Source organism: Lichenostomus cassidix, chromosome W (genome assembly GCF_008360975.1).
Source record: "Lichenostomus cassidix isolate B80296 chromosome W, HeHo_3.0, whole genome shotgun sequence".
NCBI classification, from domain to species: domain Eukaryota; kingdom Metazoa; phylum Chordata; class Aves; order Passeriformes; family Meliphagidae; genus Lichenostomus; species Lichenostomus cassidix.
The window spans coordinates 3,610,219-3,634,736 of NC_139510.1; the positions used below are offsets into that span (position 1 = coordinate 3,610,219).

Below are 24,518 nucleotides of genomic sequence, written 5' to 3' on the forward strand. Positions count from 1 at the left end.
TTGTGGTACACAACAGGTTTCCCCATCTGCCTTCATCACCCACCAAGTATAACCAGGTCCTGGGGCAAAAACCACTCCACGGATGGGTTTGCCTTTGCCTGAGGTGGGACTAATCCAAACAGTCTTTCCTAAGAAACCTCTTACGTGTATCACAGGGACTTTATCTCCATCCACTGTGTGCAAAGGTTCAGACTCGGCAGGACCGGCTCGATTGATAGAACCCCTTGTGTTAACCATCCAGGTGGCCTTTGCTAAGTTCAGTTCCCAATTTTTGAAGGTTCCCCCGCCAAGTGCCTTCAAAGTTGTCTTAAGTAGTCCGTTGCACCGTTCAACTTTCCCGGCAGCTGGTGTGTGATAGGGGATATGGTATATCCATTCAATTCCGTGTTCTCTAGCCCAGGTGCTTATGAGGCCATTCTTGAAATGGGTTCCATTGTCAGACTCGATTCTCTCAGGGGTTCCATGTCTCCACAGGACTTGCTTTTCCAGACCCAAGATGGTGTTCCGGGCAGTAGCATGAGGCACAGGGTAGGTCTCTAACCATCCTGTGGTTGCTTCCACCATGGTCAACACGTAGTGCTTTCCTTGGCGGGTTTGGGGAAGTGTGATGTAGTCAACTTGCCATACTTCCCCATACCTGTACTTTGACCATCGTCCACCATACCACAGAGGCTTCACCCGCTTGGCCTGTTTGATTGCAGCACAAGTCTCACAGCTGTGGATGACCTGTGAGATGTTGTCCATGGTCAAGTCCACCCCTCGGTCACGAGCCCACCTGTATGTCGCATCTCTCCCTTGATGACCAGAGGCATCATGGGCCCAACGAGCTAGAAATAATTCTCCTTTGTGCTGCCAGTCCAGATCCACCTGTGACACTTCCACCTTTGCAGCTCGGTCCACCTGCTCGTTGTTACGATGCTCTTCATTAGCCCGACTCTTAGGTACATGTGCATCCACGTGTCGAACTTTCACGGTCAGCTTTTCTGCCCGGGCGGCGATGTCCTGCCAAATCTCAGCGGCCCAGATGGGTTTTCCTCTGCGCTGCCAGTTAGCCTTTCTCCAGCGATCTAACCATCCCCATAGCGCGTTGGCTACCATCCAGGAGTCAGTGTAGAGATAGAGCCTGGGCCATTTCTCTCGTTCGGCAATATCCAAAGCCAGTTGGATGGCTTTAAGCTCTGCGACCTGACTCGATCCACCTTGTCCCTCGGTAGCCTGTACAGCTTGTCGTGTGGGGCTCCATACTGCAGCTTTCCATTTCCGATCTGCGCCTACAATTCGGCAGGAACCATCGGTGAAGAGGGCATAGCGTCTTTCACTCTCCGGCAGCTCGTTATACGGGGGTGCTTCCTCGGCACGTGCTACTTGCTCCTCTACTTCTTCTGAAGATAATTTAAAAGTCTCACCTTCAGGCCAGTTTGTTATAATTTCCAGAATCCCAGGGCGATTCGGGTTTCCAATACGGGCGCGCTGTGTGATGAGGGCAATCCATTTCCTCCACGTGGCATCAGTGGCATGGTGGGTAGAGGGAACCCTTCCCTTGAACATCCACCCCAGCACTGGCAGTCGGGGTGCAAGGAGAAGTTGTGTTTCTGTGCCGATCACCTCTGAGGCGGCTTGGACTCCTTCGTAAGCTGCCAAGATTTCTTTCTCTGTGGGAGTGTAGTTGACTTCAGACCCTCTGTAACTTCGACTCCAGAATCCCAGTGGTCGGCCTCGGGTCTCACCAGGCACTTTCTGCCAAAGGCTCCAGGACAGACCATGGCTCCCGGCTGCAGAGTAAAGCACATTCTTTACCTCTGGTCCTGTCCTGACTGGTCCCAGGGCTACCGCATGAGCGATCTCCTGTTTGATCTGGGTGAAGGCTTGCTGCTGTTCAGGGCCCCAGTGGAAATCGTTCTTCTTGCGGGGTATGAGGTAGAGAGGACTCACGATCTGGCTGTACTCAGGGATGTGCATTCTCCAAAAGCCTATGGCGCCTAGGAAAGCTTGCGTCTCCTTCTTGTTGGTTGGTGGAGACATCGCGATGATCATATTGATGACCTCAGAAGGAATCTGACGCCGTCCGTCTTGCCACTTTACTCCCAGGAACTGGATCTCTCGGGCAGGTCCCTTGACTTTACTCTTCTTGATGGCAAAACCGGCTTCCAGGAGAATTCTGATGATTTTCTCTCCTTTCCCAAATACTTCCGTTGCTGTGTCCCCCCACACAATGATGTCATCAATATACTGCAGATGTTCTGGAGCCTCACCCTTTTCCAGTGCAGCCTGGATCAGTCCATGGCAGATGGTGGGATTGTGCTTCCACCCCTGGGGCAGTCGGTTCCACGTGTACTGCACACCTCTCCAGGTGAAAGCAAACTGAGGCCTGCACTCTGCTGCCAGAGGAATGGAGAAAAAGGCATTGGCAATGTCGATGGTCGCATACCACTTTGCTGCCTTGGATTCCAGCTCGTACTGAAGTTCCAACATGTCCGGTACAGCAGCACTCAGTGGTGGTGTGACTTCATTCAGGCCACGGTAATCCACTGTCAGTCTCCATTCTTCACTGGACTTACGCACTGGCCATATGGGGCTGTTAAAGGGTGAGTGAGCCTTGCTGACCACCCCTTGGCTCTCCAGTTCCTGAATCATCTTATGGATGGGGGCCACAGAGTCTCTGTCAGTGCGGTATTGCCGGCGGTGCACTGTTGCTGTAGCGATTGGTACCCGCTGTTCTTCAATTCTCAGTAGTCCTACAGCAGACGGGTTATCTGAGAGACCAGGCAGGGTATTCAGTTGTCTTATGTCTTCTGTCTCTACGGCTGCTATCCCAAAAGCCCAGCGATGTCCCTTTGGGTCTTTGAAATATCCACTCCTGAGATAATCTATGCCGAGGATGCATGGGGCATCTGGACCAGTCACAATGGGGTGTTTCTGCCACTCATTCCCAGTTAAACTCACTTCAGCTTCCAGTACAGTCAGCTGCTGGGATCCTCCTGTCACCCCAGAAATGGAAATGGATTCGGTCCCCACATACCTGGATGGCATCAGGGTGCACTGAGCGCCGGTGTCAACCAAAGCCGTGTATCTTTGTGGGTCAGACGTGCCAGGCCATCGGATCCACACAGTCCAATAGATCCGATTATCCCTTTCCTCTACCTAGCTAGAGGCAGGGCTCCTCTAATCCTGTTTTTGGTGCACGATGTTCTTCTCCTGTAAATGTGTTCCTGAGGTCCCTTCAAGAGGATCAGTCATATTATCGCTTCCATTCTGTCTGGAGTTCTGTCCACAAGAGACTGGGGCAGTGTTGTACCTAGATGAGCCTCCTGAAGTGGATGTTTCCTTTTTCAATTCACGTACCCGGGCTGCTAAGGTGGAGGTGGGTTTCCTATCCCACTTTCTCATGTCTTCCCCATGCTCCTGCAGGAAAAACCAGAGGTCACGTCGCGGGGTTTGTCTTCTTTCCCTGGCTAGGGGACGTCTGCTCCTGATGGCAGAGACTCTGGTTGGTTTCGGTGTGACATGGAAAAATCCTTCTTTGAACTCTTTCCTTAGTTTCTGGAGGCTCTCTTCAATCAAGCTCTGGACTTGCTCGGCCAGGTTTGTTTCCACTGATGAGACCTGGGTGCGTAGTGGAGCGGTGACAGTGTCCTCGTAAATTCTCAGTTTGTTTGTTAACACGCCCACCTGGTCTTCGCCTTCCCTCCACTGCAATGTTGCCAGGTAACGAGAGTATATCTCTGGTCCGAGCCGCGCGAATCTTAGGGACATTTGTGAAGTGCACCGGACATTATCTGGGTTCTTGGGGAATCTCTCGTTGTCCGAGAAAATGATCTCTAGCACGGCCAATTCCCTCAGGCATCGGATACCTTGTTCTATTGTGTTCCATTTTCTTTGGTGCATCTGGAGGTCTTCTTTGCAAAGGTATCTGTCCCGTACACTCGCCAGCAATCGCCGCCAGAGACTGAGAGTTTCCTGGGTTTTCCCAATCCCCTGGTCAATAACCACATCCTGGGACAGGGATCCCAGTTGTCTGGCCTCACTTCCGTCCAGAATGGTGTCATTAGCGGCGGCGTCCCAGATACGGAGCAGCCAGGTTAAGATGGACTCGTTTGCCTGCCGGGTGAATTCCCTCCGTAGGTCATGCAGCTCCCCCAGGGATAGAGAGCGAGTGATGATCTCTGGCTCTGTCTCTTCTGCTGGGTGAGATGGTCCTGCCGCATCCTCATCAGTCGCTGTGCGGACTGATTTGCTCTTTGATTTCTTTTTCTGGACGGGGGCAACTGCTACAGGCTTCGGCTGTTCTGATTTGGTAATGGTCTGTGTTGAGACGTCCACTGCTCTTTTGGTTCTTTTCCTCTTTCCTGCTGATTCGCTTTGTTTCTCCTCCTCAAAAAGACAAGATATTGTTCTGATCTTCAGCATGAGGTACACAGTGCTGGTTGCAGAGAAAAAGGAAAACAGAACTAACAAAAAGATTATGCCATCCCTAGCATCCAGAGAGAACTCAATATCCTCAAAAATGGCTGTGCCTGACCTGAAAGGCTGGAAGAAACCGCTCTCTCCTCCTAACCCCAGAGGCTGGGTATGATTGCTGAGGAGGTCCCAGATGTAGTGGCTCGGATTAGGCCAGGCAGATAAACTTGAGTATACGTTCCGAATGGTATTCATCGCCTCACAGGTTACCACGCAATAGGCATAATAAACCAAAAGAGCAATTTTCATGCCATTCCCTGGTCGCAACAGGACCAATACGACAGGCAGATAGTTTCCCATTTGAGGAAAAATATAGAGAGCGAGATACAGCACCCATATAGATAAGCTGACCATCATGGTGATAGGATTTCTGAGTTTCCCCAGGTCGTGCCCCACGTTGGGCGCCAAAATATGTCTTGGTTTGAAAACAAACCAGTGGGAGATCACAAGTCAAGATTGAAATTAAAAATAAGGGAAATAATACAAGGAAAAGCACTGACAAAGTCAGATACAACCTAACACCCTGTTAGGGTGGTAGTAGCAGTCCAACTGAAGTAGTCCAGTTGAAGTGGTGATTCTGTGAAGGTCTAGTCTCCAGCTGAAGATCCAGCAGTAGCTCTGATCCTCTGGGAACCCAGTAGACAGGGCTAACTCAGGCGGTTCCAAGGCCAGGTTATATCCACATGGGAACACCTGGCTCCTCCCTCCTGGGCAGAGCATCTCACAATGGGATGAGATAAGTCCATGAGTCACACGGTGGGTCCCTGATGGCCCATTGCCTGTCATGCGGGGTGGGTCATTAGCAAGTGATGATAGCTAACGGATGGCCCATTGCCTGTCGTCTGAGTGGGTGATAGCAGCTAATGGCCCACAGCTGGTGGTAATAGAATACTTAACTACATCAATATTGCAACCTAGGACATATAGTTAAATAGAAACAAAGTTAGAGTGAATTATAACTTCAAAATAGTTGTAATATGGTAGAAAACGTGGTAAGAAATACATGGTAATAAATGTCTTTTAAGCTGATAAGCCACAAGGCCAGAGATCAAGATGCCCTAAAGTAATAAAAAGAAACAGACCCCATGCATCCCAGGAAATCTGTTATCTCCATTCACACCTCCCTGAGTACCTGTCAGCCACAAATTGAATTAGAGCTGAAGAAACATTGAAATGGGATTTCTGCCTTCAGCCCTGAGGCAAACCAGAGGACCCAAGACAGGGCCGTGCTGGCGAAAGGGGGCAAAGATCGAAGAGGAGTGGTTGAAGTGTAAATAGTTTTTTTGGGGACTTAATGAATATGTAACAGTTACAGAAAGTACTTAAGTACACATTAAGATGAATAGCATGTGGGGGCTGAAAAAGGCAAACTTGCCACACCCACCCGGCGCCATAAGTCTTTGTTCTCCTAATAAATGTTCAATATTATATTTCTAAAAATGCCAGCTTGTGAATTTGTCTATATCAGAAACTAATCTATGTACCCCTTCCTATCTCCTCAGGGCAAAGCATAAAATTACCAAGGGAAGCAGGTGCAGTAATGGTAAGAGATGTGTTATTGTGCAGAAGAAGTGGCAGCTGGAAAGTTGTCTCCAGCTGTAGAAGTGACTAAAAGAAAGATTTTGGATTGGAAAATCACTCAACGTTCTGGCTAAGTTGAAAAAGTTTTTAGTCCGAAATCAGGACCCTGAAAATTATATGCTGAGGAGATTGGAATGAGTTCTGGGTATCCACCTGAAACCTGGTTAGTGGGTGGGATAAGAGTAGTAACCTTGGACATGTATATTTGTTTGTCTAACATTTGAGAATGCTGTTGCAAAACCATGAATAAAGACTTTAGTAGTAGTCATGCTAAGGCTTGGAGGGATCAGTAGGCCTGAGTGTAAACAGTGTTGTGTAGCGAAGTTGCCAGTAGCGATCAAAAGGATCAATAGAGCATACTGATGAGGGTAGAAAGACTTGTCTAAGGAATGTAGCTATAGAACAGTTTGTTTATTTAAGTAATCTGCTAAGTGGAGTGTGTGACTTATCTAATAGGGTGTAGTAGATTAATGATGATAAAGAATGTTCAGTTAACGAAAAACAAAGTCACAATGTAATCATAAATCAGGTAGATGTGTCTAGAAATCAAATTCGTTAAGATGAAGCAATTTGGAAAGAAAACATATATATACTCAGTGATTTTGTAGCAGGTTGGGGCTCTGACTTTTGGACGCGAGTCCCAGGTCCCCAGGGCCCTCAATAAAGCACCGCATAAAATAACTTCGGTTGTTTTGTGTTTCCTCGGTTCGGGCAACAATGCTAACCCCACAGAAGGAAAATACTGCCTTCAAGAAATCATCAGAGATCATGGACCAATCTGCTGAGCTCTAGGCAATGCAGCTGAAAGATGCTTTTAATTTTGATATAGTAGTTACTATTTATATGAATTCCAGTATGCTTTCCTCTTTCCTTTCTGCTCTGTTTACTAGAAATCCTATCAAAGGGGGGTAAGGTACCCTGATTAGACCCTGGGGTAAAAGGTACCCTATGAGACCACAAGGGGAAAACTAACATTACGGTAGTCCTGGTCACTGTTTTGAGCCATGGGGTGATTGCCAAAGACTGGAGAGATTGATGTCTCTGAGACACTTCAGGATGCATGGGAGGGGTGGGGGGGGGGAGGTTGGGCAGGTCAGGCCTTGCCCTGGTGAGACAGTGAACTGCTCTTCACCCCACCCCCCAGAGCCAGCATCCTAGCCCTGCAGTGGTGCCAGTCATGGACAGAGACAGTGCTCCATAGAGCTTCCATCCCAGCCCTGCAGTGGGTCCAGACACGGGCACAGCAGAGGCAGTGCTCCATTCTCCCCATACTGGTGTCACTGCCATCAAGCAAGCCAGATGAGTGAAATCTCCTTGGAATAGAGGGTGGTGGCAAACACCACATCCTCACCATGGTAGAGGCAACAACTGGCTGGCTGGATACATACCCAGTAAACCATGCCACTGTTTGAAACACCATCTCAGGCCTTGAGAGGCACATTTTGTGGCCCCATCATACCCCCGAGAGAATTGAATCAAACAATGGGACTCATTTTCAAAACAACCTCATAAACTCTTGGGCAAAGAAACATGGCACTAAGTGGATATATCACATCCCTTATCATCCACAAGCCTCTGGGAAGATTGAAAGGGATAATGGACTGTTGAAGACTATGTTAAGAGTGATAGGTATGGAATAAACCATGTCGTCACACCCACAAAGTGCTAAAAACACCACCCCCTTTCTCCAACACCAGGACATGGGGGAAGGAGTCTGTCCCCACATTTGGTGTTTCAAAACCAGCTTCTCCTCTTGGCATAGACAAGCATTGCTTCAGCTGTGGGTACCCTGGTCTGAAATTTGATTTATATATATATAGGAGAGAGTCTTGACAGCTTTGTGCTGTTTCTTTTGCCACAAATGCCCTTGCTAGCCACATTCACACCCCATCACCTCAGTTTCTCTCTTGCTTTGCAGCCAGGATATCTCACTCCATAAGATTTGGATGGAGGATGTCATGGGTTTGAGACAGGACCTTGCCAGGAGGACGCACGAAAAAGGGCAAACAGGCTTCAAGCTTAAAGTTGCAAAAAGTGTTTCATTACCTAACAGAGTTGGAGGATAAATGCAGGCAAAAATAAACTTTTCATACAGTTTTGGTTCATTCCCCCCTCCCTCTTACGAACCTATAATATTCACCCCCTTTTCTCCTTTACAGTCAACAAGCCAGGTGGGGGGGGGGCAGGGTGTGGGGTCTCTTTTCAGTCCACAGAGCAGATTCTCAAATTTACTCATCACCACAATTCTTCTACTACAAATACTCTTTATCTCTACTTGTTTCTCTCTCTCTTCAGACAGTTTTTTTCTGCTCTCACCCCCACCCTCTTAAGAAGCAGTCTCTGCACTCACCCCCCCCCTTCCCTCTTTCCAAACCAGCAACACAGACAGGGGGCAGGGTGAGGGGTCCTCTGGTCAGTCCAATCAGGAAAAGAGGTTCTCTACTTAGCCAGGGGTCCTTCCCACGAGAGACAGTCTTCTGAGAACTTCTTTGGCGTGGGTCCAATCTCACGAGCAACATCCCGCCCGAAATTCTGCTGCAACATGAGTCTTTTTGTCCATAGGGTGCTGTGCAGACTCTCCCAAGCTGAGGCCAGGCTGCTTCCATCCCAGGAGCAAGGCCTTTCTCTCCCTTGCAAGGCCTTTGCAGTTTTAACTCTTAGATGAGACTCCCACTGGTTCACAGTCTTTTCCAGGCATCCACCTCCTCCTCTGGAGTGAGCTGTGGGTGGATTTCTGCATCCTTATGGACTCCATGGGCTGCAGGAGGAATTTCTGGCTCCCCCATAGCTTCCACCACGTCTAGCAGAAAGTTTCAGCTCTGGTGCCGGAAGCACTGGAGCACCTCTTTCTCCCCCCTTCTTCACTGACCTTGACAATCTCCATGCTGTTCTCCCTCACATATTTTCACCTCCACCTCCTCCAACTACAAAGTGAAAAAAGTGCGCGCCTGCTTTGTTTTGAATTTTTCTTAAATATGTTTTCACAGAGGCGTAACCAGCACCTCCAATTGGCCCAAACTTGGCTGGTAGCATGTCCATCACTTTCAGAGCCATCAGAGATTGGCTCTGCTGGACTTGATGTAAAAACTTCCAGAACTTGCACTCAGGACACACAGGAGCCATCTTTGTGCCACACCCCACCCCTCAGACACCTCCCTAGGCCTACTAGAACAGCTTCTGAGGGGTCCAAATTTCTCCTAGATGTTAAAAACACTTCACTGATGTTTTGGGCCAATCAGAACCACCACAAGGAGGAACTGCTGGAGCCCCACATCCAATGCTGCCAGCCCTTCAGGCATGGACAGAAGTCTCTGTGCTCAGGAAGTAGGGCAGAGCCACTCACTCAGGCTGTGTCAGGATGAGAGTAAACACCTTGTCTGTCTCCAGTTCTTGCTCCAGTAGGTCTATTATTTGGGTTTTTAAAGGAGGTCTATTAACTTTCTACTCAACTGAAGCCCAGCCAGAATAATGGTCTCTCTGATTCTGGCAGGATGATAATTGACTCAACTATTTTAAGGGTTTCTTTTCCTGCAGAAGTGTCTGATGGAGCATTTAAGCACTTGACCACAGTGGCATTTTGTAGGTCACCTGCTGAGGGCATCACTGTGTCTCCATCCTGGAAGATATTCCCATAATCCCACCTATGCCAGAAGGACTTGAGGAAGAAGAAAGGAACTCTCTTCTGCTTTAGTTTATTTTTTTTCAGTACCTATCTGTATGTATGACTGAGCTTTCCATGCAGGGGATGTAAAATTTGAGTAGAATACAGTACGTCAAATTTTGCCTTCAGCAAATAACCCCTTTGAAGCAGCAGGTCCTCGTCATTGCTAAGACTTGCTATTTTCCTGGGACAAAAAACTTGAGGTTGGAGCATTTCCCATTGGCAGAGATCCACCAGTTCCCACTGAATTAGGAAAGAATTTAGGGAGGCTCTTAAAATCTTCCCAGAGATGCTCAGTGCTTCCCCAGAAGCAGCCCTGGGACGATTCTGAGGCAGGATGATGCAGTCTTTCCCGCACAGGTCCCAGCACCTTGAGGACTCTATGCTTGGCAGCATAAGGAGCCAGGCAAGCCTGCCTCAATTCCCACTGCTAAGGTGATGTAGGAACTCCCCTGACACCTCACTATCTCCCTGAATACACACTTTTAATAAAGAGCAATTTTAATTTTCCAAGCACTGAGTGATCTTGTGTTATTATCTGGCATATGGTACCCAGAACAGCAGCCACAGCATCTTTTCCTTGAAAGAAAGATGTTTATGTTCCCTCCTATGATAGGATTAAGCCAAAAGTAGGGATAAAAGGAGGAGGTCAAGACATGCATCTTGGAGGGGTTGAAGCACCAGGCTGAGGGGAGCAGGGTTGCATCCGCATGGGGACAGCACCAGCAGCTCTGCTGTGGTCTTTGGACCTGGAGCTGTGCCAACTCCTCGAGAAAAATCCCTGGTTACCATAAAGCTGCACTTTCTTTGTGCTTGGACACATTAATAATGAATGGAATGCCATGACCAAGGTGGCTATGGAGCTTGGAACCCATGTGAGGGAGGGAGTGCAAGGGTGAGATGGCAGTGATGGCCCCTTTTCCCAAGTCCCAGGCTGATGCTGCCCAGCACCCATCCCTGGGTTTACCTTTAGTCAACCTGCTGTTATCCTGGTCCAAATTCCACCCTCACCTACTAGAAGAATTAATCCAACTCCCTCCCACACTCCCACAAACACCGAGCTCTGCTGGATGGGTCATTACCCAAAAATCTCAGGCTGGAAGTTGTGTGCCCTGATCCAGCACCTATCTGGGCTCCTGAACCAGAGCACCCAGCTCCCAGCCTTGTCACCCTCCTGCTTCCAGCAAGGATGGAGGGAAGCTCATAGTGGCATTTTGTGAGGTCACTGGGCCAAGGATGCCTTGAGCAGGTTGGGGCAGGACCAGGATGCACAGAGAGGTCCCACTATGTGGGGCCAGGAACTGGATTTACACATGCCAGTGTGTCCACACCATTAATATTATGAGCCAGTATTCTCCAAAGAGGGCTATTTGCTTTAAATAGCTAGATGTGGCAAATTGTTATCAGGTTAAAGCTGACAATTCCAGTTGCACTGGCATTTCAAAAAATTATCATTAATGCAAGAGCGGATCCTGCCTTTTTTTCCCCAACCTTGCTCCTATACACCAGGAGCATCCCTGGGAAATCCTGGGCCTGGGAGCACTCAGCTCTGGGGCTTGGGGGCCGGAGGGAATAGGGGAGGGGGGGGCTGCATGAGAAGATGTGCTATGAAAACAGGATGCAGGCAGAGGTGTTTTCTGCTCCAGTGAGCTCTGCATGGCAGCTCAACCGTCACTGGAGCAATGCTATTTGTACTTGGATTAATAATTAAACCATAATATGATCATAGATAAAAATATGAAAATCCAGGCAGCTCTCCTTTGCTTAAAATACAACAAAATAAAAAAACCTGGAGCTAAATTAAGAATGTGCTCTCCTAATTATAGCCACACTCCTGTGAATATTGGGTTGTCATGGCAACCTGCCCAGCAAACTGCTATGGCCCTGGGCACAGCAGAGAGATCTTTTGAATATGATTTTGCTGTCAGAGTAGAATTAAGGATTCTTCAGAGGCCAGTTCTGGTGAATTTATGGCTGTTGTTCTGTGGCAGGACGCTCCCCCCTCCCCCTTCTCTCTCTCCCTGATCTGTGACCGGAGATGGATGGCTCAGATTAGGTTGATAGCTTAATCCGGGCTATCTAGTAATGGCACCTGAAAGTCCAAGGTGAGATACCGAGAAAATGTGAAAAATTTTTAGTGACCACAAATTCACACTTTTTTTCCTATAAAAACACCACAAAATCTCAGCAAAGGTAGAAGCTTTTCTACATGGACATTGCAAAGGTAGAAGCTTTTCTACATGGACATTGGAGTGTGAGGTAAAGTCTTCTCCCCAGGTTTCTGGACACAGCCCTGTGGTAATTTCTTGCAAGATTGAGGGAGGATTCTAATGCATCCCAGCTCCAAAATTGGATTTGGTAAGATCATTGGTTTCCTAAATTGTATTCTTCTTTGCTAGCCATAATAATATTAATAGGTACCTTTTTAGCACTCTATTGTTTTTAATCTCCCTATTTTGGGCAACATATACATATGTTTGTTTAGCTATGAATAGCTTTTCATGTATTGTGTAGTAAAAAATTGTCTAGTTCTTTGCTCCGTTCTCTCCTGTGTCTAATAAACAGTAATCTATTTTGCATTAGACATAAATCGGCTGTCTTCATAAGGACTTGTGAGTGAGACTAGGTTTTTGGGGTGCTGGTCACTCTGAATAGGTTTGTCAACTAGTTGTCATAGGCCTAGGCAACTGGTAAAATCTATCCACCCTCTGTCTCTGTCACTGTTGAGCCGCTAGCAGAGAAAAAGACCCAAGTTCTCAGTGTGACAAGAAAGAAGTTTATTATTTTGATTTCAATATATATAGACTTTTCAGAGGTCGCCCAGATTGGTCAGTCAGAAACCTCCCCGTAGGCCTGATTGGCCAGGCCTGAACTGTCCAAATCTCGAGACACTGTTTCAAAACATCCAAACTTTATCTTTGTTTATAAAACACGGAAGAGTGTTCTCACGGGAAAGACCTGTGCTAGCCACATGTCTCCACTCGTGACACGTTCTTCTGTTGATGTTCCATGATCTGTGATTCATTTATCTGGATTAATGTTACAGCAGAACTAGACAGAAAGCAACAAATAATCCATGGTCAGAAATAAAGTCAACCTCTTGAATATAGCCCAAGCAATAAGAAAAGGGGAATGATTGTTGGGTCAGTGTTTTTGAGAGCCTGGTGGGGTAAAGAAAAAGTGGTTTAAATCACTTGTAGGAACATTTGAGCAGGTCTGAAGGGGCTAAATGTATCCAGATAGCTAGAAGGGTGTTTAAAAGGTGTTTGAATTCTTTTTTTTACATTTCTCAACTCAGAGTTTTGTGTATTTATATGGAAGCACTTGGATTATATGCCATCCAGAGGGGACCTAGATAGGCTTGAGAGGTGGGGTCATGCAAACCTCATGAGGTTCAACAAGGTCAGGTACAAGGTCCTGCATCTGGGTTGGGGCAATCCTGAGCACAAGTACAGGCTGGGCAGAAAATGGACGTAGAGCAGCCCTGAGGAGAAAGACCTGGGGGTGTTGGTGGATGAGAAGCTCAACATGACCCAGCACTGTGCACTCATAGCCCAGAAAGCCAACCATGTCCTGAGCTGCATCAAAGGCAGGTCAAGGGACAGGGATTCTGCCCCTCTACTCCGTTCTGGTGAGACCCCACCTGTGGTACTGAATCCAGCTCTGGAGCCCACAATATAAAAAGGATGTGGACCTGCTGGAGAGAGTCTAGAGGCAGTCACGAAGATGCTCAGAGGGCTGGAGCACCTCTGCTATGGAGACAGGCTGAGAGAGTTGGGATTGTTCAGCTTGGAGAAGAGAAGGTGCCAAGGAGACCTCAGAGCACCTTCCAATACCTAAAGGGGCTACAAGAGAGCTGGAGAGGGACTTTAGACAAGGGCATGGAGTGATAGGACAAGGGGCAATTGCTTCAAACTGCCATAGGGCAGGTTTAGATTAGCTATTAGGAAAAAATTCTTGACCGTGAGGGTGGTGAGGCACTGGCACAGCTTGCTCAGAGAAGCTGTGGTTCCCCATCCCTGAAAGTTTTCAAGGCCAGGTTGGATGGAGCTCTGAGCAACCTGGTCTAGTGGAAGATGTCCCTGCCTATGGCAGGGGGTTGGAACTAGATGATCTTTATGTTTCCTTCCAACTCAAACTCTTCAAGAATTCTGAAACACTTGCTGTTTCCTTCTTTTAAGCTCAGTTTAAATCACCCTTCTGAAAGCCCGATGGATGCTGCTTGGCCATGAGGAGGGGGGATGGGACCGGAGAGAATGCGGTTCTAGGTCTGAATCCCAAAGGATGAGGGTAGGAACATGAGAACCACAGTGTTCAGCCCGGGCAGGGAAGGGTGTGTGTGTAGGAGGAAGTAAGTAGCACCACAAAGGTCTCAGCCGCCCCGCCGGGCTGGCCTTTCCGTGGTCGCGGGGGCCGCGGCAGAGCCTCGGGGCCCGGAGGATCCGGCCGGGGTGGGCAGGCTGGGCCCAGGCCCGAACTACATCTCCCGACAGAGCCGACGGCAAGACCGACGGCGGGGTCGGGAGGGCGGGGCCGGGCGGGCGGCGCGTCAGTCTCCGGCCGCTCCGACCCGTCTCTGCAGAGCCGGATTCTCTTCCCGGGCGGGCGACGCTCCTGGTGTCCTTCCGCGTTTCCCCGCACCTCAGCGCTGCGCCCATGAACCTCCCGGCGGGGGTCTGATTGCGCCCGGTGCCCCACACGGTAAGGCTCGGGAGGGGGGCCATGACACAGCAGCGGCGAAGGCGGGAAGTAGGGGGGGGAGCACGTTCCGGCTTTTGTCTCCCTCGGAAACAATCAAAGCCCCACGCGCCGGGCTGCCGTGGGTCTGGGGTGTCGTTTCGCACATGGAGCCGGTTTCTCATCTGGTACCGGCGACGGTGCTACCCGAGCGGCCTCGTCCCGGGTGGGTTTCCCCCCTTCGCTGACATTCTGTGCGTGGACTTGGAGCCCTCCCTCCCCCCATGATATTCCCTCTTCTGGTGAAGGTGAGCGGCGGGCAGGGCAGTAACTGCGGCGGCAAGGTCCAGGGCCGGATTTGGATACGCTCCCGGCCTCTGGAAGCTTCCTGGCAGCTTCATTAGCCCTGCCGAAGGGCAATGTTGGCCTCTCTCTCCGGGTCCTCCGGCGAGCCCCCACGGACAAAAAGGAGAGGGAGACCCATTGGGTCCCCATCGCAATGACTACTGTTCATCGTGGTCCCTGTCGCAGCAAACCCGGCGGTGGTTCCTGTACAGCAGCATCTGCATACACAATGGTACCACCTGGTTTAGCCCTGAGCATCTTCACGGGAGGACATTCCCAGTGGGAATGCTGCTGTGTGGTCCCGAGGTGGGAGCATCTCCCACCTCCTGGAAGGTGCTTTCCCTGTTTTTGGTGCAGGGTTGGGTTTGGGTGTAGCAAGCGAGGACTCAGCAGGGACTCAATTTTGTTGTTATGGTTATCATTTTCCTGCAGAGTCATTCTGGCTGCACGTGGTCTCAGGGGCTGCGGGTGACAGTAGGGGAAAACAGATGTTGTGGCAGCGGAGCAGCTGGCAGTTGTGGGACATTTTTGCCACAGCTGCCCCCAGCAATGCTGAACGGCTGGAGGCATAATTGCTGGCTGTCCCTGGCATCCCAATGCCTCAAAACTCAGTCCTTGGAGTTGTTTTTCCATAAAATGAGACTAAGATTCATTTCCTGGGGCTGTTCCGTGTGTCAAGCTCCTCTGGAAGGGGTGAGATCCCCACCAGTAAGGCCCCACACTGGATGAGGTAGATTGGAAAGGGGCAGGTGCAGCATGATGTGGAGGGCTGGAGTGCCCTAGGCCTCTCTGGAGATCTGATGGCTCCTCTGAAATAGGCTTTTTCCACATGTCCATTTGTGTCACCTTCACTTCTGCTTCAGTAATCCATGCTATTCTTCCTCCGCCACTCAAGCAGATATGGGATGAAGCTTGAAGTCACAGCCTTGTTAACAGAAATTAAAAAGGTGTGAGGAAGCAGAAGATATACTGAGCTTCCAGGTTGTTTCTCTCAACCCAAAGATACCAAAATAAGGCCAGGAGATTTAATGGTCGTTCATCTCCAAAATCTAGAAAGGCTTTTTGCTGGTGGACCATCCTCTGAGCATCCAAATGCTGGCAGGGGAGTGCCACATGGGATAGAGAGGGAAGCATCCCACTCCCCTTGTGGCTTACGTGACCCTTACAAGTAAATATTCACACTTTGTCTCCAGTGAGTGGAAAAAACCATTTTATTGTGTTGATACACATTATGTTTCCCCATAAGGACCGTAAAGGCTTTGCTGTGCCATTGAAGATCCTGAGGTCCAAGAGCAAAACCTTGCACTGGATTTTATTCCCTCAAGCCTTAGGTAAAATGTCTAGGTTATGGTTTCCCTGCTTTAAGTGTGTTATCTTTGGCAGAGAGATTGTTACCAGAAATTCGGTAAAATAAAGAAACTCCTTAACACCAATGTAGCATTAAGAAGCAGGCATTCTTTATTCAGCTAGATGCATGGGGGGATAGTTCCTCCCAAAGCTGTGCATGCTGAGTACAGGGAAGTTTCTGTTTATATACTGTATTTTGCATACATATTCATTGATTGTCCTGGACTAAACATACATATGATAATCATTTCCCCAAAATCATTAACATATTTCCCCTCCCCTTTACACATGAATTCCTCTGTCCTGGGGGTCTCTCTCGTGGTCCCTAGTGGTCAGGGACCCCAATGTTCCAGTAGACCTGGCTGAGTTGGCAGGGCACTGGGACTGGTGAACTTTCAGTTCTCCTTCTTACACAATGGGCATTGTGCACTTCTATAGGCCAGTAGTTTTGGAGAACAAGCATTGTGTTAGCTCACCAGGTGTAGAAAATTTATCATCTGGTAACAAGATGAGTGGTATCTGTTTGAGGAAGCTCAGGCTGTGCTTGTATGTGATGCTCTTCTGAGCTCTATCTGAGCCCTTCTTGCATTGCAGATACTGTACCAGAGGGCTCTGTGAATTTGAAATGTTGTGGTTAGTGTCTTGTGGAACTTGTCCGGCTCTTAGGAAGCATTTTTTAAAATAATTTATAAGATCTCAGGTTGCTTTTAAAGGAAAGCAGAGGAACAGTGGTTGGATGCTGAAGGTGAAAGTGATGTGGGGAAGAGACTTGTCTCAGGTGAGCTGGAGGGTAAAGTCTAGCACCCAGGAGCTCCCCTGCTGATGGGAGACTGGAAGAAACTGTGGAGATGAATTAAATATCAGCTCTGCCTTTGCAATGGGATTTGGGAGAGAAATGAGCTTCCTGAGGGGCTTGGCTGGGTTTGACACCTTCATTTCCATAGCTGAGTCAACCTCATCCACAAATGGGATGGGAGTGGTCTATGCAGGGTTCCTGAGAGGCGTGAAAAATAATGTGCTAAGCATGATAACATACTTGATACTCGTTAGCCCTTGATCCAAACTGTGGAAGGGGAGGTGACAAGGTGCTGAGCTTTATCTTTAGATCTCTCTCCTTCAGCACTTGATCTTGAATGAGAAAAATACTTTTTTGCTCTCTCAGCATCCTCACTTTGGAATGAAGTGCTCCATTGAGTTCATTCTACCGGGGTCTCCTGGTGAGGACAAATTTTGCTATGTTGACTCTCCCTTTTCATTTTGGGTCTCCTGTTTCCTGTTTTCATCCTTGCTGCTATTTGGTCTTTTCCCAGCAGGAGTGGTATGAAATCGTGGTAGTTATCGCTGGTTGAGTTTTTGTCTGGTGGTCTCTGCAGAGCAGCAAGAAAGCCATCCTGGACCTTATTTAATTTCATATTCTTGCTGCTCAAGTGAGTCTTTGGGGTCCTGTATATTTGTAAGGAGCTATAGCTAAAAATATAGCAAGACCCTATGGTTTCTAAGGAAGTTGGGGGCAGCAGATGAGCTATTTCAGGAGCTCTTTGGGGCACATTTAGCATATTGCCTGACAATTTTGATGGAGCAATTAAATATTGTTAATTATTTCACTGTTTTTATGTTTGGCAGAAGTATTAAGACATTTACATTACTCATGCCATGGTTAAGTTTCAAAGTTAACAGTTTGGTGCTCTGTTTGGGGTAACTCATAGTCTTCATCAGATTGGGAAAAGGACAGCTCTTCCTATCTTGAAAATCTGGAAGTGTTGAGGCTTCTGGATGAGCCTTGGGATGTTCTTCTGAAACTTCTTGGAGAAGGTACAGTTCTGCTACCTGAGTATAATTAGTGTGTTACTGAGTCATCCAAAATAAAGGACTACTGTAGATAACCAATAATTTTCTGTTTGTTTGAGGCCCTGGCTATTTTATTGTTATCTATTTATATATATATGTGTGTGTGTGTGCATATATATATATATTCATTTACAACATAGAAGCTTTGCTAGTGATCCTAAGAAAAATCCGTTTCTTGCTCAGCTCAAACTGAAATGGGAATAACATTGGATGTTCTCAAAATTTTTGTGCATTTAACCATTAGCTTTCCTGCTGAAAAGAGAGGTTTGGTTTCTTCCACATCTACTTTGGGCTGTGTCATGGTCAGTCTTCTTCAATGTAGAGGTACTTCAACAGTGGCCAGGAATGGAGATGGTGTGTCTATCATGGGTGGATTGTGGAAAATTTGTTATGGAAAATAATGGATTTGAGATATTTGCTGTTTTGAGTTAGCTTTTGGAGACTCTTTGAGGCAGTCCATGGACCTCTGAGGCTTTAGGGACTACAGCTTGACTAGGAATGGTCTTGTGCTTACTTCAGAAAAGTCACTACTCCAATCTCCTCTTCTATAGAGACAATCCTTGGCCTTCTCTGTCCTCCAGGCATGTAACAGTTGTGGTACAGGGGAAGGAAAACCTGGTTTCTTAGGTGGTAGGAGAAACTGTGGTGACATAACCTTCTGCCTCTGCTATCTCTGCAGGACAAAATCCTGCCACACCTGTCAGCTAGGAGCCTGCCACAGTATTTCATAATGTGCAGCCATTTATTGAGGGCATCTCCTCTGTGGCCACCAGCACTGGTTCAGCTTCATCTTCTTCCCTAGCATGGTTGTGTCCACCATGGTGCTGGGTGGTGGTGGAAGTCATCTGCATCTCTTAAGTGGCAAAATGGAAAGGGTTATGGATAGGATGACACGTCCACGATGGGAATGTGTTGCAGTGTGCTAATAGGATTTCTGTATATGGTTTATGTTCCAGAAATTCCTCCCAAGCAGGAGCCTGTACCCTCCCATGCTGTAAGCATATTGGTGTACCCGTCTTCCCTCCTTAGCTCCTCCCCTTTGGCTTTCCCTGATTGGCTCTTTGGAGCTAACCACTCCCCTCTTCCCTCTCCTCTTAACCCTCTGTGAGAAGCTCGCTTGGGGTTCGTCATCTTGGATTTCCAGCCCCTTCATCCTCCCTTGCTCTCCATCCCTCTTCACCATCCCCGGACCCTCACCTGTGGACCTTAATAAATTCCCTGGAAATCTCAGACCGTGATCCTGCACTTCTTTTATCGCCGTGCCTCCACAGCAGCTCGCGTCCCCAGCAGCTCCACCGCTTGCTGCAGCCACGTGCCCGCCTGGCGTGTTTTGGCCCCGGGCGACCTCCCCCTTTATGCGGCATGGGGTGGTCACCCGTGAATTGCGAGACTGCGCTGTCGCAGGGATGTCCCTGAGATGGGGAGTGGAGCTGGGTGACTGTGTGGTGTGCCTCATCCCTTGGTGTCATGTCATGCCTGGGTGATCTGAGGATGCATGTGGGCTTCCACAAGCTTCTCATTTCTCACCAGCAATTTTAATTTGCCTTAATGCAAAAGGAAACAACCCAACCAACCTTCCCCCTCCCTCTGGAGCTGGCCTGGCTTGCTGGGACTGGTTTGTACAGCCTGTGCTGCCCTGGGAAGGTTTCACCACCACTGGAGTCTGCCCCATGCTGGAGCAGAAACTACAGGGAGACACACAGCTGCCACTAGCTTCCCCAGCCACCTGTGATGGGGAACCATTAACGGGGTTCATAATTAATTCTGAAAAATGCTTTTGAACTCATAAAATCCTGGAGGAGCTGTGTTGCTTGGCTTGTGTTCACTGGGACCTTGGGAGAAGCTTGGGAGAAGTTGGTGTTCAAAACCAAGCTGTCACCATCCCTCTGCTGACAGTTGTGTTGGGTGGTAGCTGGCATGGGAGGTGAGCGGCTGGGTTGGCGTGGGAAGGGTGGCTTGAGAGACTGCAGCATAGCAGTGCAGCACGCTGCAACAGTCCAGGTCTCTGCCATCAGGTGTGTTGTGCCATGTTGCAGGGAGGGCACCCAGTCCATCCCCAAGCTAGCACTGAGGTCTTCTGCAAATAAGTAGGTACAGTCTCAAGTATTTTGCATCATTTGATTAAGTCTCACAAGTCTGTCTTTGCAAGCACAATGCTTTCAAGCTAGAACAGAATTGCATTGCAGATGATTCAGGGGTCTTGGCCATCCCAAGCATTGAGCATCTGCTTTGTGAAGCCAAAGCTTTGCCAACTGGCCTGGAGCTGGTCACAGATGGCATAACCTTGGGTGAGATTGGGGCTGGGGCAGCTGCTTTGCAGAGCTGGGCTTGCCTATGTCTGTGACTGCGAGCTGCTCCTTCTGCTACATGGTCCATGGAGGCACTGTTTTAGGGCCACCATCTTCTGCAGAGGACTTTGAAGGGTGTTTGTATCTGTGAAAACACATCTTAGTGTTTGCTAATGGGGGATCTTGCATGAATAATCCTGGGGTGTATTTTAAGGGATTTTTTTCTTCTGCAGAGAAGTGTGTGCTCCAAGTGGGACTATGGTATAGTCTAGGTCCTACCAAGCCAGCCCAAAGCAGTAGTCTGCAAATGTTGATTTGCTTTTGGGTGCTGGCATCTCCCTGCACCATCCACCCAGCCAGAAGCAAACCCCCTGGGCTGGAGGGCTCCTGGGCTCTGTGTCTGACTGCAATGAAGCCAGAGGGGATTTTAATGTGTTGTCAAAAATACCATGTTGGATGCCTGGGCAAGAGAAGAAAAAAAAGCAGGAAGGATTGTGGTTGTGCTGTGGTTGTCAGCTGGAGTTTATTAATAACGTTTTATGTTTAAGGTGGTCTTTGCTTTGCATGGTGAGAGGAGACAGGGGAGAATGCCTGCACCCACAGGAGCGGTATTCCCTTAGATCAGGGCATATTCCCAGCTGGGCAAATGCTTTGGAGGCATCTTTGATTGCATTTTTCTCTAGCCCAGGAAGCCGGGCTGGTGATCCCAAAATTTGCAGCAATAATTTTTAGAGCTGGAGGTCTTCCAGCAGGACATGAAGGCAGGGAGTGCTTTTGGAAATAATTTCTTTATTTTTCTTGCCATGTGCATATTTCATTATTGCGAGTGAGTTGGAGTTTTCAGTGTCCATGGGGTCTCACTGCGATGGCTACATATGTCTGTAAAGGAAGAGGAGGCCATGGATGTGGATGAAGAGCTGCAAGTGACCAGCTGTGATGAGGTGATGGATAGCTTTCCCTGACAGTTTTTTTCCCTTCTTTTGACACCACCAGATTCTTGCATCCTTATGGCAGCTCTGCAATGAAATGCACACTTCTGGAAAGCTCTTCTGGTGAACAGCAAGTTTTCCATCCCTTTCTGCATCCCTGCTCTGTCCATCCCTGTGCTGGCCTGGTGCAAGTAGAGGAGTGTTTTTTCTTGCCTTTGCAGATGCTCAGAGCAGCATCAGTGGTGGGGAGTACATTGTAACCCTGTGGAGTGCTTAGTTGTTGGCAGCACTGCAACATCCCTCCTTGTCAGGATGCTTTTAATGCAAAGATTCACCCCAGGGTACTGGTCTCTCTCCTTCCCTCCTGGGTTTCAGAGCATCTGTGAAGCACACATCATCTTTCTCAGAACTGGCTCTGAAAAAGGATATTTGCATGTTGTTTTTTAATATATATTTTCATTACATTTGGTGAAAGATTTATTTACTGTTTCTGTGCTTGCCTTTTTTTTTCCTTTTAATTAACAGAAATGAGGCTTATGTAACTCAGACTGGCTGTCACTTGCTATTCCTCTGGAAGCTTTTTTAACCCAGGGACTAATTTCAGTCAAATTTGATAGAGGAGTGTAGGTCTCAAAGATCAGAAATTACAGACTGTAAGAAAGAGGGTGGAAAAGTGAAATGCAGATTTCTTCTTGCCTCCAAGGAGAGTCTGCAGCAATTGTGAGCTTAAATAGCAGGTCAGTTAACTCAGAAGTACCTTTAGTAAATCACTACATTCTCTTTAAGGAAATAACCTAAATTGTCTTGAACATGGGGAAGAGGACCTGGCTGTAGGGATGCTGCCAGGGAGGGTGGGATGAGATAATGCTAGATAACTTTTAAAGGTCCCTTCCAACCCAAACTATGCTGCCATGCTGTTGTCCCAGGACTTTGTACTTATGCATGACCACCAAGCTTGCAGTGAACAGCTAGTGGTTGATTTCTCCCCAGAGTCTCCTGCCTATACCAGTATCCTGCAGTTCAAAAGGCTTTTTCAGTCCTGAGCTGAGCCTCGTTGCATACCTGCTGGGATGGATAATTAGTCATTATATTGTTACTGCTCTTAATAGTGACATTTCACGTGCTACCACCTAGCTCACATAGAGCATTTGCGCACTGAAGACTGAATAAAATCTGTCCTCAAAAGCTTGCCTAGGCTGTGCCCAGGCTTGCTGCAGTTTCCCGTTGAGACCAAGGTCTTGACTGACTGCATCGCCTGGAAGAGATGAGGCAGCAGTGCAGTGGCTTTTCAGCATCATCCATGGTCCATGAACTTGCCTTGAAGCTGGAGCTGCTGTTAGAAGTGATTGGTGAACCTCCAGTTCCCAAAGGAGCTGGGGATGATGCTCTGCCCCTCTGCTCCTGACAGCCTTTCCCATTACAGCTGCAGCATGAGGCTGCCTTTTCTATCCCTCCCCCTTCTATATGCACTTTTGTTTTTCATTTTTTTTTAACCTGTGGATTATTATCCTTTTTTGTCAGCTTGGAGAATGATTTTCCTTATGCTCTTCTCTATTTAGGGCTGTGGGGGAGAAAGGGACTCAGCCTTTCCCATGCTCTGGTTTTCGTAGTCATCCCTTGCTAGCTTAGCTAAAGTTTTCCTTGAGCACCTCCCATTACTCTTGCTTCATTCAGCAGAAGTGTGTCTTCCTCCTCACTGCACATTTCAGTAGGGAAGGACATGGTGTGGGGGAAGATGAGCCATCAGCATGAGTTTTCCCTGTGACAGGAGGATAGCAATGCAGTGAGGAGGACACTGCTGGACCTGTGGCAGCTCCAGGTCTCCTGCTCTGCATCTCATCCATCTGTGGAGAGGCAAGTGAATCCAGTCAAATGAAACTTTGAGGGTTGAATCTGTTGAATTGTATCCATCTAGTTCAGCCAGATGTTTCTGGAGATGGCTTGATAGCCTTGCAGGAGGCAGGTTTCACCCCAGAAAACTAAGCCTATTGTTTCTTGTAATAATCATGTCAGATCACATTTCTTCTCCTTCCTTGAGTACCTTGGTCCTTGATCTGGGCCAGCTCATTTCAGCAGGTGGATCACGGGTGCCTGGGGACATCATGTCTTTTCTGTACAGTTCTGGCTGTTGTGAGACAATACAGGCATTACAGTCAAGTTTTATTGGAAGTGCTTTAAACTTGAGTCATTGTCATGGTTTGACCCTGGCCAAATGCTGGGCACCCACCATATCTGCTCTCTCTGCTCTCCCCTGCCACAGCTGGGCAGAGGAGAGGAAAAAGTTAACACACAAAAGGCTCATGAGTTGAGATAAGGAACCGGGAGAAGACGCACTGGGGGAAAAACAGGCTGAAACTTAAAGTTGCAAAGTGATTTATTGCTAACAGAGTCAGAGGAGGATAAATGAGAAGTAAAATAAAGCCTGCAAAGACACCATTTCTCCGCTCACCCCCCTCCCTCCTCCCCACTAGCAGCACAGGGGGGAAGGGGATGGGGGTTTGGTCAGTCCATCACCGACATCTTCTTCCGCTGCTCAGGGAGAGGAGTTGTCCTCTGCATTGCCATGGGGTCCCTCCCACGGGAGACAGCTCCCCACAAACTCCTCCAGCGTGGGTCTACTCTCACGAGCAGCAGCCTGCCCGAACCTGCCGCAATGTAAGCCTCCTCCCACGGGCAGACAGTCCTCCCAAAACTGCTGTGATGTGGGCCCCTCATCCACGGGGTGCAGACCTCAGAGGCCAGGCTGTTCCATCTTGGGAGCAAGGCCTCTCTCCCCACTGGGACTCCCACTGGATCACAGCCTCCTCCAGGCATCCACGCGCTTTAGCGTGGGCACCTCCCCATGGGCCGCGAGTGCATCTCTGCATCCCCCGTGGACCCCATGGGCTGCAGGGGGACAACCTGCTTCATCATGGTCCTCACCATGGCCGGCAGAGGATTCTCAGCTCCGGCGCCAGGAGTACCTCTTCCCCCACCTTCTCCACTGACCTTGGTGTCTCCATGTTGTTTTCCCTCACATATTCTCGCCTCCTCCTTCTCTGGCTAGAAAGAAGTGCGTGCTCATATTGTTTTGATTTCTTCTTAAATATGTTATCACAGAGGTATAACTGTGGCTAGCACAGGTTTTCCCATGAGAAGTTTTCTTGTGTTTTGTAAATAAAGATAAAGTTTGGATGTTTTTGGAACAGTGTCCCAGAACTTGGGCAGTGCAGGCCTGGCCAATCAGGCCTGGGGGAAGGCTTCTGACTGACCAATCTGGGTGACTTTTGAGAACTCTATATATGTGATGAAATCAAAACAATAAAGGTCATTCCTTCTTGCCACTGAGAACTGATGCATTCATTACTCTGCTAGCTGCTCAACAGCGACATATAACCAACATCT

General features: G+C 48.4%; 1 protein-coding gene and 1 long non-coding RNA gene across 4 annotated transcripts in view; one reads left to right on the forward strand and one right to left on the reverse strand.

The window, feature by feature from the left end:
• LOC146425329 (uncharacterized) overlaps positions 1–24,518 on the reverse strand; it is a 440,420-nt gene that overhangs the window by 31,789 nt on the left and 384,113 nt on the right. The window lies entirely within an intron of this gene.
• The window catches only part of LOC146425331 (CBP80/20-dependent translation initiation factor-like), a 365,952-nt gene continuing 355,522 nt past the window's right edge, over positions 14,089–24,518 (forward strand). For all 3 annotated transcript variants that reach the window (XM_085041609.1, XM_085041610.1, XM_085041611.1), the window contains exon 1: positions 14,089–14,401. The gene's annotated coding sequence lies outside the window, so the exon portion shown is untranslated. The remainder of the gene's footprint in view (positions 14,402–24,518) is intronic.